The sequence below is a fragment of the Lissotriton vulgaris genome, chromosome 3_1, assembly GCF_964263255.1.
Source record: "Lissotriton vulgaris chromosome 3_1, aLisVul1.2, whole genome shotgun sequence".
Classification (NCBI taxonomy): domain Eukaryota; kingdom Metazoa; phylum Chordata; class Amphibia; order Caudata; family Salamandridae; genus Lissotriton; species Lissotriton vulgaris.
Genome location: NC_141689.1, coordinates 10,349,188 through 10,362,508, shown reverse-complemented (window position 1 = coordinate 10,362,508; position 13,321 = coordinate 10,349,188). Strand labels below are relative to the sequence as shown.

At 47.2% G+C, this 13,321-nt stretch overlaps 1 protein-coding gene across 1 annotated transcript in view; it reads right to left on the bottom strand.

Moving 5' to 3' along the window:
* Nucleotides 1-9,686: 9,686 nt before the first annotated feature.
* Nucleotides 9,687-13,321, bottom strand: part of LOC147725818 (uncharacterized) — a 257,980-nt gene continuing 254,345 nt past the window's right edge. The window contains exon 9 of the mRNA XM_086959995.1: nt 9,687-9,948. The gene's annotated coding sequence lies outside the window, so the exon portion shown is untranslated. The remainder of the gene's footprint in view (nt 9,949-13,321) is intronic.

Below are 13,321 nucleotides of genomic sequence, written 5' to 3'. Positions count from 1 at the left end.
CAATCCTAGCGTCTGCATTGACTCCATCCAATCCTAGGCATCCGCAATGACACCATCCAATCCTAGGCATCTGCATTGACCCCATACAATCCTAGGTGTCCACAATGACCCCATCCAATCCTAGGCATCTGCATGGACCCCATCCAATCCTAGGTGTCCACAATGACCCCATCCAATCCTAGGCATCCGCAATGACCTCATCCAATCCGAGCTGTCTGCATTGACTATATCCAATCCTAGGCATCCACAATGATCCCATCCAATCCTAAGCGTCTGCATTGACTCCATCCAATCCTATGTGTCCTCATTGACTCCATCCAATCCTAAGTGTACACAATGACCTCATCCAATCCTAAGTGTACACAATGACCCCATCCAATCCGAGGTGTCCACAATGACCTCATCCAATCCTAAGTGTCCTCATTGACTCCATCCAATCCTAAGTGTCCTCATTGACTCCTTTCAATCCTAGGAGTCCACAATGACCTTATCCAATCCTAGGCGTCTGCATTGACTCCATCCAATTCTAGGCATCTGCAATGACCTCATCCAATCCTAGGTGTCTGCATTGACTCCATCCAATCCTAGGCATCCGCAATGATCCCATCCAATCCAAGGCGTCTGCATTGACTCCATCCAATCCTAAGTGTCCTCATTGACCCTATCCAATCCTAAGTGTTCTCATTGACCCCATTCAATCCTAGGTGTCTGCATTGACTCCATCCAATCCTACATGTCCTCATTGAGCCCATCCAATCCTAGGTGTCTGCATTGACTCCATCCAATCCTAGGCATCCGCAATGATCCCATCCAATCCAAGGCGTCTGCATTGACTCCATCCAATCCTAAGTGTCCTCATTGACCCTATCCAATCCTAAGTGTTCTCATTGACCCCATTCAATCCTAGGTGTCTGCATTGACTCCATCCAATCCTACATGTCCTCATTGAGCCCATCCAATCCAAGGCGTCTGCATTGACTCCATCCAATACTAAGTGTCCTCATTGACCCCATTCAATCCTAAGTGTCCTCATTGACCCCATCCAATCCTAAGGGTCCGCATTGACCCCATCCAATCCTAAGTGTTCTCATTGACCCCATTCAATCCTAGGTGTACACAATGACCCTATCCAATCCTAGGTGTCTGCATTGACTCCATCCAATCCTAGGAATCTGCAATGACCTCATCCAATCCTAGCGTCTGCATTGACCCCATCCAATCCTAGGCATCCGCAATAACCCCATCTAATCCTTGGCGGCTGCATTGACTCCATCCAATCATAAGTGTCCTCATTGACCCCATCCAATCCTAAGGGTCCGCATTGTTATGTTATGTTATGTTATGTTATTTATTCTTTTGTATAGCGCACGGCTACTCAAAAAGAGTGTCCCGGCGCTTTATTGGAAAAGGAAGGCTGCGACAAAATAACATAACACCGATAAAAGAAAGAACAAAGTGCCAAGCAAAACATACAAGAAAAACAGGCTACTGAGTAAACAACCAAGTTTTAAGGCCTTTTCTAAAAGCCAGCAGGCTAGTAGCTCCCCGCAGAGCGAGCGGCAGAGAGTTCCACAACTGTGGTGCCAGCAATCCAAAAGAGCGGCCTCCGAGGCGCGCTCTCTTTACACGCGGAACAACTGCCAAGTACAGGGATTCCGACCTCAAAGACCTGGTTGGTTGATAAAAGACCAGTCTCTTTTGAAGGTACTTTGCTCCCCCCGCGTGGAGAGCTTTATAGGCCAGAGTCAAAGCCTTGAAGGCGATCCGTTTCCGGATAGGAAGCCAGTGCAAAGTTTTCAACAGGCCCGATGCACTGGCCCGTCTATTTAATCCAAAGATTGCTCTCGCGGCAGCGTTCTGCATCACTTGAAGCCGCTGCAACAAGTACTCTGGAAGGCCCAGGTAGAGAATGTTGGAATAATCAAACCTGGACCCAATCAGAGCCTGCACTGTCAGTTTCCTGTGCTCCTCGGACAGCAGGGGAAGAAACCTCCGCAGCATCCTAAGGATGCCGAAGCAGGTGCCCGACACCCCGAGGATCTGGGATTTCAATGTTAGCCCATTATCCATCTTGACCCCCAGATTCTTGGCAACCTGGGAAGAACAAGACGGAGGGAACATATTAATCGGCCACCAGGCCTGCCAATCTGGCTCTGTGTCACACCCAAAGAAAAGTACCTCGGACTTATCGGAATTGCACTTGAGGCTGTTCAGTTGGAACCATTGGAAAACAGCCCCAAGGCAATCCCGGATACTCTCCTCATCAAAGTCACCTCCTCTCTTACATGAGAAGAGGAGCTGGGTGTCGTCAGCGTAGGATACGATCTGGGCGCCATACGACTCCACCAACGCCGCCAACGGGGTCATAATGATGTTAAATAGGGTCGGGCTCAAAATAGAGCCCTGTGGGACCCCGACTCCCAGAGGCGGCATCACAGCGGAATCAGGCGGAGCCCAGATCGTTTGCCGGCGGCCGGCTAGAAAGGAGGAAAACCGTCCCCCGTAGACCTATCTCAAAGAGTCTTGCGAGAAGGCCATCATGGGGGACGGTGTTGAACGCCGCCGACAAGTCTAACATCACCAGCATGGCTTTGCCCCCAGAGTCCAGAACCCCTTTAATGGTTTCTGCGACCTCAAGGAGCGCAGTCTCTGTGCTTAGATGGGGACGAAAACCCGATTGGGTGGCATGCAAGATCTCGTTGGTCTCAAGAAAATTGGAAAGCACACCCTGAACGTGTTTTTCCACAATCTTCGTGAGAGCCGGCAGCAGAGAGATGGGCCTATAATTAACCGGGGCCTTCGGATCTAGACCTGGTTTTTTGAGCAAAGGAATCACCATCGCCTGCTTCCAGGCTTGTGGGACCACTCCCTGGCTCAGCGAGAGATTCAACAGCGGGTTAGCCAGTGGATTAATCACCTCCGCCACTTTCGCTAGAAATTTAGCAGGGCATGGGTCGAGGGGTGAACCCGATTTTAAATTGCCCATGAGAGCTAAGGAGTCAGGAGCAGAGATCGGTGGAAACACGCTCAGCGTCACACCTGGCCAAGTCTGCGGAGGTACGATGGTCTCCGGTTCAGACTGGCCCATGGTCCCAGACAAAGGGAAAGAATCCTGTATGCGTTGGATCTTGCTCGTAAAGAAATCAGCAAGGTCCGTAGCCCAGGTACCTGATGGTTTTTCGTCCGAGATGTTAGACCATGGGGAAGTAAATTCTCTCACAATGGAGAAAATCTCCTTGCAGGAGTTAGAAGCGGCCTCTATTCTCCTAGCAAGATATGCTTTTTTTTCCAGGCGAATGTCCCGGTGATAGGCCTTGACCACCTTCTTGTAGGTCAGCTTGGCAACAGTATCATATTGTGCCCGCCAGGCTCTTTCGGCTACCTTGCACTGCTGCCGCGTAGCCGACAGTGCAGCGGTGAACCAAGGCGCAGAGACCCGTTTCGGTGTCAGGCGAGGTGTCAATTCCGGGGCAAGATCATTTAGCCTGTCAAGAAGCCAATCCTGCAGGGTCTCCAGATCCCTGTCCAGATCGCCCGAGAGGGGGCAAGGGTGAACCGCTGCCGCCTGGGCCAACATCTCTGGGGTTACTCGATGATATGCCCTATGGACACGACCCTGTTGCTGTGCCAGGATAGCCACCGATTTAGCTATGCCTTTGATCGTAAATTTGGCAAGGAAGTGGTCTGACCATAGAACAGGTGTAATCTCAATCTCCTCGAGAGGGGAAGACGAGAATACCTGGTCAAGAGTGTGCCCCTTCTCGTGCGTAGGCTCCTGTAAATAAGGGATCAGTCCCAGCGGGGTCAAAGCCTCGGAAAGTTTGATGGCAGCAGGGTCGGACCGATCATCCATCCGAAAGTTGAAGTCCCCTGCCACGATACAATGTTCCGCTTTCAGGGCCAGCCCCAACAGCACGGAATCCAGATCTTCAAAGAACGTGCCGGGTGCGCCAGGTGGCCTATACACGAGCAATCCCTTAACAGATTGATGTGGCGACAGAGTAATAGAAAAGGCTAGGGTCTCCGAACCTCGGATGTCCTTTGCTGGCAGGATCGCACACGGGGTACCTTTCTTGACCACCAATGCCACTCCACCGCCCCTTCCCTTAGCTCTATCCTTCCTGAAGATGTTGTAGTCAGGCGGGATTGCCGTAACAACATCAGGGTTGGCGAATTCGCCCCACCACGTCTCAGTGAGCATAAGACATAGTGGCTTCACTGTATCTAGGAGCTCAAAAATGTCTTGCGCATGTTTACACGCTGACCTGGTGTTTAATAGCATGCAACAAAAGCCCACACTATGCGTGTTCTTGCTAGGGCGTGGAGAAAGCGAGCGGTTAGGGCGCCAGCCACAACCCGGACAACAGGATTTCCCACGATGACGTCCGGGAAAGACAGTGCGACAGCCTGTGACCCGAGGGTTGAAAGAACGAAGTTCCACGGGGGAATAATGCAGGACAGGAGTCCCGGGGGGACACATCCCTGATGGTAGAGCCCCACCCGCCGCTCCGCACGCCTCCGGGACGCTGACGGGCGCAGACGGGCAGGACTCTGGCTTGACTCCGGCGCGAGTCCGGCGCTACCGCTGCGCGTCACCGCTGCGCGCAGGAGGCGAGCATTAAGTAGGGCTCACCTGTGGTCCAAGTGAGCGCTAGAGCGCTCAAACAAGTGGCACACTCGCTACACACCACCCTCAAGATGGCGCCCAGCGCCAAACACGAAGGCAGAAAGAAAGATGACACAGATCCGCGAAAAGCGCGGTGGGGGGCCCAATTTAAGGTGCAAGTGAGAGGGCAGACAAAGATTGATTTAAAAACGGGGGAAATGCAATTTAGAACAACCAAAATACAAAAAGCGGTATTTTTAAAATATCAGCAGCATCCCATCCAATCCTAAGTGTTCTCATTGACCCCATTCAATACTAGGTGTCCTCAGTGACCCCATCCAATCCTCGGTGTCTGCATTGACTCCATCCAATCCTAGGAATCCGCAATGACCCCATCCAATCCTAGGCAGCTGCATTGACTCCATCCAATCCTAAGTGTCCTCATTGACCCCATCCAATCCTAGGTGTACACAATGACCCCATCCAATCCTAGGTGTCTGCATTGACTCCATCCAATCCTAGGCATCCGCAATGACCTCATCCAATCCTAGGCGGCTGCATTGACTCCATCCAATCCTAAGTGTCCTCATTGACCCCATCCAATCCTAGTTGTCCACAAGGACCCCATCCAATCCTAGGTGTCTGCATTGACCCCATCCAATCCTATGTACTATATACTAAAGAAATGCCAATGCTGCCTATCTTGATTTACTGTCTCTTTTTCATCCCACCTTTGAATGAAACATAAAGTGAGGAGACCTTAGTGTCTTGAATCAATCCTTTGTTTTGTTTTATTTTACTTCATTAGAACTTTTATGGTCAATTTTTTAATCAAATTTATACATCTCAAAAGAACTTATAACACACATTATATGCAAAACATTCTATACAATAAACCAAACCCCTCCTGTCATTCACACTCACTATCATTACAGATCACTGTCAAACACTCTCAGACATACTTTGAGTCATACCATTCTTATGTACAATCATGAATCAATGCAGACACAAAGGATTGATTCAAGAAACTAAGGTCTCCTCACTTTATGTTTCATTCAAAGGTGGGATGAAGAAGAGACATTAAATCAAGATAGGCAGCATTGGCGTTTCTTTAGTATATAGTACATAAGGCTGTGGCTTGGCCTTGCTGCTTGGGAGCCCATACTCAGTGGTGTTTAGACCCATCCAATCCTAGGCATCCGCAATGACCTCATCCAATCCTAGGCGTCTGCATTGACTCCATCCAATCCTAGGCATCCGCAATGACCTCATCCAATCCTAGGTGTCTGCATTGACTCCATCCAATCCTAGGCATCCGCAATAACCTCATCCAATCCTAGGCGTCTGCATTGACTCCATCCAATCCTAAGTGTCCTCATTGACCCCATCCAATCCTAGTTGTCCACAATGACCCCATCCAATCCTAGGTGTCTGCATTGACTCCATCCAATCCTAGGTGTCCACAATTACCCCATCCAATCCTAGGTGTCTGCATTGACCCCATCCAATCCTTAGTGTCCTCATTGACTCCATCCAATCCTTGGCGTCCGCAATTACCCCATCCAATCCTAGGCATCCGCAATGACCTCATCCAATCCTAAGCATCTGCATTGACTCCATCCAATCCTAGGTGTCTGCATTGACCCCATCCAATCCTAAGCATCCGCATTGACTGCATCCAATCCTAGGCATCCGCAATAACCTCATCCAATCATAGGTGTCTGCATTGACTCCATCCAATCCTAAGTGTCCTCATTGACCCCATCCAATCCTAGGTGTCTGCATTGACCCCATCCAATCCTAGGTGTCTGCATTGACTCCATCCAATCCTTGGCGTCCGCAATTACCCCATCCAATCCTAGGCATCCGCAATGACCTCATCCAATCCTAAGCATCTGCATTGACCCCATCCAATCCTAGGTGTCCTCATTGACCCCATCTAATCCTAAGGGTCCGCATTGACCCCATCCAATCCTAGGTGTCATCACTGACTCCCTCCAATCCTAGGCATCCGCAATGACCTCATCCAATCCTAGGTATCCTCATTGCCCCAATCCAATCATAGGTGTCTACAATGACCCCTTCCAATCCTAGGTGTCTGCATTAACTCCATCCAATCCTAAGTGTCCTCATTGACCCCATCAAACCCATTAAATCCTAAGGGTCCGCATTGACCCCAGCCAATCCTAGGCGTCTACATTGACTCCATCCAATCCTAAGCATCCGCAATGACTTCATCCAATCCTAGGTATCTGCATTGGCCCCATCCAATCCTAAGGATCCGCATTGACTCCATCCAATCCTAAGTGTCCTCATTGACCCCATCCAATCCTAAGGGTCCGCATTGACTCCATCCAATCCTAAGTGTCCTCATTGACCCCATCCAATCCTAAGGGTCCGCATTGACCCCATCCAATCCTGTGTCCTCATTGACCCCATCCAATCCTAGATGTCCACAATGACCCCATCCACTCCTAGGTGTCTGCATTGACTCCATCCAATCCTAGGCATACGCAATGACCTCATCCAATCCTAGGCGTCTGCATTGACTCTATCCAATCCTAGGCATCCACAATGACCTCATCCAATCCTAGGCTTCTGCATTGACCCCATCAAATCCTAAGTGTCCTCATTGACCCCATTTAATCCTAGGTGTCTGCATTGACTCTATCCAATTCTAGGCAATTGCATTGACCTCATCCAATCCTAGGTGTCTGCATTGACTCTATCCAATCCTGTGTCCTCATTGACCCCATCCAATCCTAGATGTCCACAATGACTCCATCAAATCCTAGGTGTCCACAATGACCCCATCCAATCCTAGACGTCCGCAATGACCTCATCCAATCCTAGGCGTCTGCATTGACAACATCCAATCCTAGGCATCCGCAATGACCTCATCCAATCCTAAGTATCATCATTGACTCCATCCAATCCTAGGTGTCTGCATTGACTCCATCCAATTCTAGGCAATTGCACTGACCTCATCCAATCCTAGGCGTCTGCATTGACTCCATCCAATCCTAAGTGTCCTCATTGACCCCATCCAATCCTAGGTGTCTGCATTGACTCCATCCAATCCTAGGCATCCGCAATGACCTCATTCAATCCTAGTGGTCTGCATTGACTCCATCCAATCCTAAGTGTCCGCATTGACCCCATCCAATCCTGTGTCCTCATTGACTCCATCCAAAGCTAGCGTCTGCGTTGATTCCATCCAATCCTAGGCGTCCGAAGCATGTTTCAGATTAAACCCCACAGAGATACAAATGTCTGCAGACAAGAAGAGATGAAAGGCTGTCTCTCGGAGAGGAACCTCAACAGCTGTGCTGTGCGTCTCACCGCCCGCACCTCACTCTAAGCAGCACAGAACTGAAAGCTTGGCCTGTGTGAAATATCCATAAGTCTAACAAATGAAACTCCTGAAGAGTTGTGCCACACTTCTTGAGATGCCACTCTGATGGGCTTGCATTATTATTCGTGCATCAAATGTAACATGAAATGTGGGAAATGACGAGAGAGTCCACCATAGCAGAGAGCATTTCACCAGGGGTGCTAAAAACAAACGTCCTTGCTTCCCTCTTCCCCTGCTTCTCCCTTCTAAACTTTTAAACCTGGCGGCCCAATACCAGGCTTTGTTGCATCATAGCAAGGGTCACACTTTACAAGACACTTACACACTTGAAACAAATGACAGACACACAAAAGAGAGAACAATCAAATGTATTGATAAACATGAATATTTATTATTATTAAGCAAGATGTCATTGTTTCATGGCACCAAGCAAGCACAGAAGTCCATACATGGGGAAAATCATCTCTTAAAATGAATCAATTATTGGCTTCTTGGCACTATGGACTCTACACCAATCAGATTGATCTTTGACCTGGAAGGCACTGGACACCATTGTCAGCAGTGACACAAAGGACTCTGGGAAAGAGAGCAGCAAATTTGGTCTGTGGAGGAAGATGCAACAAACATCAAGGAAGGAACCTTGAGGTGCGAAAGATGCCGCGGGAGGTTCATCTCCAGCTGCTGGTGACGCTGATGTGGAGGGACCAGGGGTTGTCGCAAGAATGAACCCCACTGCGTCTAAATGTCTCAGCAGGTAGGGCCAGTGTAGCAGCAGATACACAATGGTAAACCTTTGATGTGAGCAGTGGTGTAGGGTCAGGGTTATTCAATAGTTAACTATATTTTGTTGAATTTTTTTAAACTGTTGTCTCTCTTAGATCTTGATTGACAAATGTATTTCCACACTCAGCTGGCACTTATGCCCCAGATGTGGGTAATTATTCAGCCCACCCCAGAGTTATAGGTTCCAGGGGTCCTATTAGATCTGGGGCTGTGGAAGTGACTGGGGGTCCAAGTTGAACACTGAGAATTCCCTGAGAAATGAGGGATGAATCCTGGTCCCATCCCAATCACCGCTTCATTTGCATCACCGCTTCATTTGCATCAGCTGAAATCTCTGGGCAAAAGTAAACAGATTTGAGGGGTTCTTCCTGGTATTTTAATTCTGTTGGGGCCAGAAATTCCTGGTGTTGACCCGACTGGAATGAAGAAGGAACTCACAATCAGGCACTTAACGACACCCCCTCCTGTGCTGGTTTAAGTCCATGCCGCTAAACATCTGTCTGTTTGGAAACCTTCCCACAGAGGTGCACAGATCTGACACAGCTGTGTAGACACCCCGGAAGGCACAAGTCTCTGTGTATTTGTAAACTTCATCGCTCTGAGGGCGGTGAAGGATTTACTCCTCCTAAAAGTAGAATTAAAAAAGTTTTCTATCATGGAAAAGGGGAAGGAACAAACCAAAAACTGGTAGAAACACAAGGGAATGAGGTCCGATTGTGGGCCCCGGGGTGGGGGTTGTCGCACACCTGGTTCAGAGGTCGGTTCTCTCCTACTGAGGCAACTGGTTCTTACACAGAAAAGAGGTGTTTTTCTAAAAGTAGTGACTGCACCATGGGCAGGTAGTGGTTGTCCTTTAAGTCATTTTCATGAATGTTCCTATAATAATCTGTTAGTTTTGAAGTCCAGGTCTCAATGTTCTGCAGAATTATAAGAGTCCCCAGAGCTGTGCCACATTTATAACAATCCCAACAAGAAGCAGTGAGCAAGACATTTATAATAACATAAAATAATCATGAAATGCAGAGTTGAAATACCAAGTCAACCAATAGAACCTGCAAAGCAATCATGAAATGTAGAGTCACGATAAACACATCCGTGCTCCTAATGGGCACTGAAGGCGCAGACTTAGAAATCCTCTATTTATTGTTACTGCACAGGTGCTCCTGCTTTCATCATCGGTGGATTACTGGGCATGGCTGGATGTCTGTCAAGAGAGATGAAAACAGAAGGATGAGATAATGGAGAGGAGATTATACACAGGAGAAGAAATACAATGAACAGACAGACATCATGCATGGACCCAGGCAGACATCATGCAGGGGCCCCAGGAAGACATAATGCAGGGGCCCCAGGCAGACACCTAAAATAAAAAACATGCACAGGAGCAGAATGCAAGAAACAGTCAGACATCATGCAAGGGCCCCAGGCAGACACCCAAAATAAATAAGTGTCTTTTCATGCATCTCACTCTGGTTGACACTGCTCCGGCCCCCCTAACACTGCTGCTGGTCAGCCGTACAATGTCTTCTACTGGCACTGTTTATACATTTACTACTGAATCATAGGGTTCATACAAAATTACTCTTTTGGATTAAACTGCTTTGGACACACTTTGAACAACTTCTTCCTGCAAAGAAACGAGCAGACACAGCAGAGCTGAGCTAGTCATTAAAGACCCCGCATTATTAAACATAGCATTTGTATTATGATTTTTTACAAACTTGTCAGAGAGAGCCATGGTTTGCATGAGTCTGTATGGAACAATAATCAAAAAACAGAGGTGGAGACTGAACGATTTGTATCCCTAATTTTCTTTTGTCGTCACTCTGTCTTGTTAAAAGTCCACCAGGCCCTATGGAAGCAAAGGGTTCAGGCTTCCTTTCTCTGAGCTTTCACTAAGCTTCCACTGAGATTCCACTGAGCTTCCACTGAGCTTCCACTGGGCTTCCACCGAGAGGAGACAAACAGTCACTTAGGCCCTCGTCACCAGCAGGCTGGACTACGGAAACGCCCTCTACGCAGGAACCTCGGCATGCTCCTGAGACTATTCCAACGCATCCAGAACGCCTCGGCACGTCTGATCCTCGACATCCCCGCTGCAGCCATGTCACACCCCACCTGAGAGACCGGCACTGGCTCCCCATCAACAAGAGGATAACCTTCAAACTCCTCAACAACGCACACACAAAACTCTCCACAAGACCAGCCCAGCACACTTCAACAGACGACTCAACTTCTACACCGCCAGCTCCGCTCCACCCGCCTCGCCCTCGCCACAGTCCCCCGCATCCAAAGAAGATCCTTCTCCCACCTTGCCGCCAAGACCTGGAACACCCTCCCCACCAACCTACGGCAGACCCAAGACCTACTGACCTTCAGAAGACTCCTCAAGACCTGGATCTTCGTTCACTAGCAGCACCCCCCCCCTCCCCAGCGCCTTGAGACCCTCACGGGTATGTAGTGCGCTTTATAAATGTCATGATTGATTGATTGATTGAAAAGATCCGATGATTTTTGGGAGAGAGTGGAACTCATTCCAAATGGACTTGTTGAGACTTCACAAATCCACGCAGACCCCTCAATTAACTATTTTTCTTTCTGGCAACTACAAGGGGTGATAACCACAATGATGATTCTATGGGTTTGATTATTCCACCATCACACAGCTTTAAAAGCTCCTTCTCTAGGTCTTCTTTTATAGAAAATGGGTCACTCCATAATTTGTGCTTTATCAGAATAGACCCTTCTTTAAACTTGATTTTGAGTTGAAACCCCTTTATGGTGCCCAATTCATCCAAAAATACTTCAGGGAACTTGGAATCAACATTGAAACAAGACTTTTCCCAACCACAGACACACCTGATCTTTAATACAAGGCCTCAACATTATTTTGAATAGGGTTTGGTGGAAGATACAAAACCCTTTCTGACTGCCTTATAGACTTTCCCATTAACTTGCCTATTCCTAAAAGCCAAAACATCTTCAAAAGAACCAGATAAATCAGAGCGGCTCCCTTCATAAGAGAATGGTGCCCGGTTAGGAGGTTCAAGATTCCTACCTGGCCAAAATTCATTGTACATTTCTTGGGTTATCCTTGTGATCTGGCCTCTGAATCAATTAGCAGTGTAACTGTCCTGTCACCAACAATCACTTCAGCAGACGGGTGCACACAATCATCTGGATCACCAGTGTGTACATTGTCTCCAACCACCAAAACCATGTCCTGTAGATCTTCTTGTCATTTTTATAATTGTTCATCAAAGTCGTCCTCACCTAAGTTGGCTACATTATTGCTCCCTTTGGCAGACAGGTTCAGTTTACTTTGGCACACTTTTGCAAAGTGCCCCACTTTTTTACATTTTCTGCAAATAACACTTTTAGCAGGGCACTGTTTACCAGACTTTAAATATGGCACATTGCCACATCTAAAACAAACATTAGACTGTTTAAGAAACCCTTAGCAGACCCAACAAGACAAATACTCTTTTGTTCCATTGTAATTCTCATGCGAACATTCCCCACCACCTAATTTTTGTTCTCTTCAGCTCTTTGACAGATAACTGTGATGTCTCTATGCTTTTTGCAATAAAGAATGTTTCATCCCGTGTTGGATTGTTAAGAGACAATAGTTTCTGTTGGATTGACTTGTTTGTGCGGCAACAGCAAATAAACTGATCATGGACAAGTTGATCAGTAAAGCTCTAAAAGCTACAGTCTGCAACCAACCTCATAATTGCTGACAAGTACATATCCGCATGCTCGTCAATAAGTTGTTTCCTCATCAGAGACTTGTGTCGTAAGACTACAATGCTTTTTTGAACATTGAAACATTCTTCTAATTTCTTAACAGCTTCAGTTAATTCATCCTCCTGTTCCTCCTCTGTGCCTTCAATATATGGGAAATGTTTAAAAAATGCATGGCACTCAAACCACAGGGAGTGAAGAAGTAAATATTTTTGTATTTCATCACACATCCTTGATGCTACAGCTGCCTCCAAATTGATTTAAAGAGCCTCAAACCAGTTCCTCCAATTCATTGGTGGCTCTCCTGGGCTTTTTAGAAATGGTGGTTCATGGTGTATGTAACAACTACAAATGTAAAACAATCAAAGAAATCATCTTAGCGCAACCTACAATAGTTGCTAAAATGGCCAGAATCTCTCAAATAGATTGATCTGGAATCTTCAAACAGTGTGTGTTGCACTGTTGGATGTGACAATGAGAAACAATATCACCACATCAGGCACAAATAGTTTATGTATCACTACAATTTCCTAAAGAGTGATTATCTTGTTACTCGATGGAGACAAACGTCTGTATACTAGTGTGTGTATCACTGTTGGCACAAGCTGAATGATACACAAAGACTTTTAAAGTGTGCGTATATCACTGTAGCTTTCCAAAAATATTTGGTTATATTAGTGTTTCGCAAAGTTGAATCAAAAACCAGGCAAAAAGTGGGGAGGTACTGCAACAAAAGCTATGTTTCGTACATCTGTCCACTCTGAAGAAGAACCTTGACTCCACTTTCCCGAAAACAGTAAAACTGCACAGTTTCACTTACTCACTTACAGCCT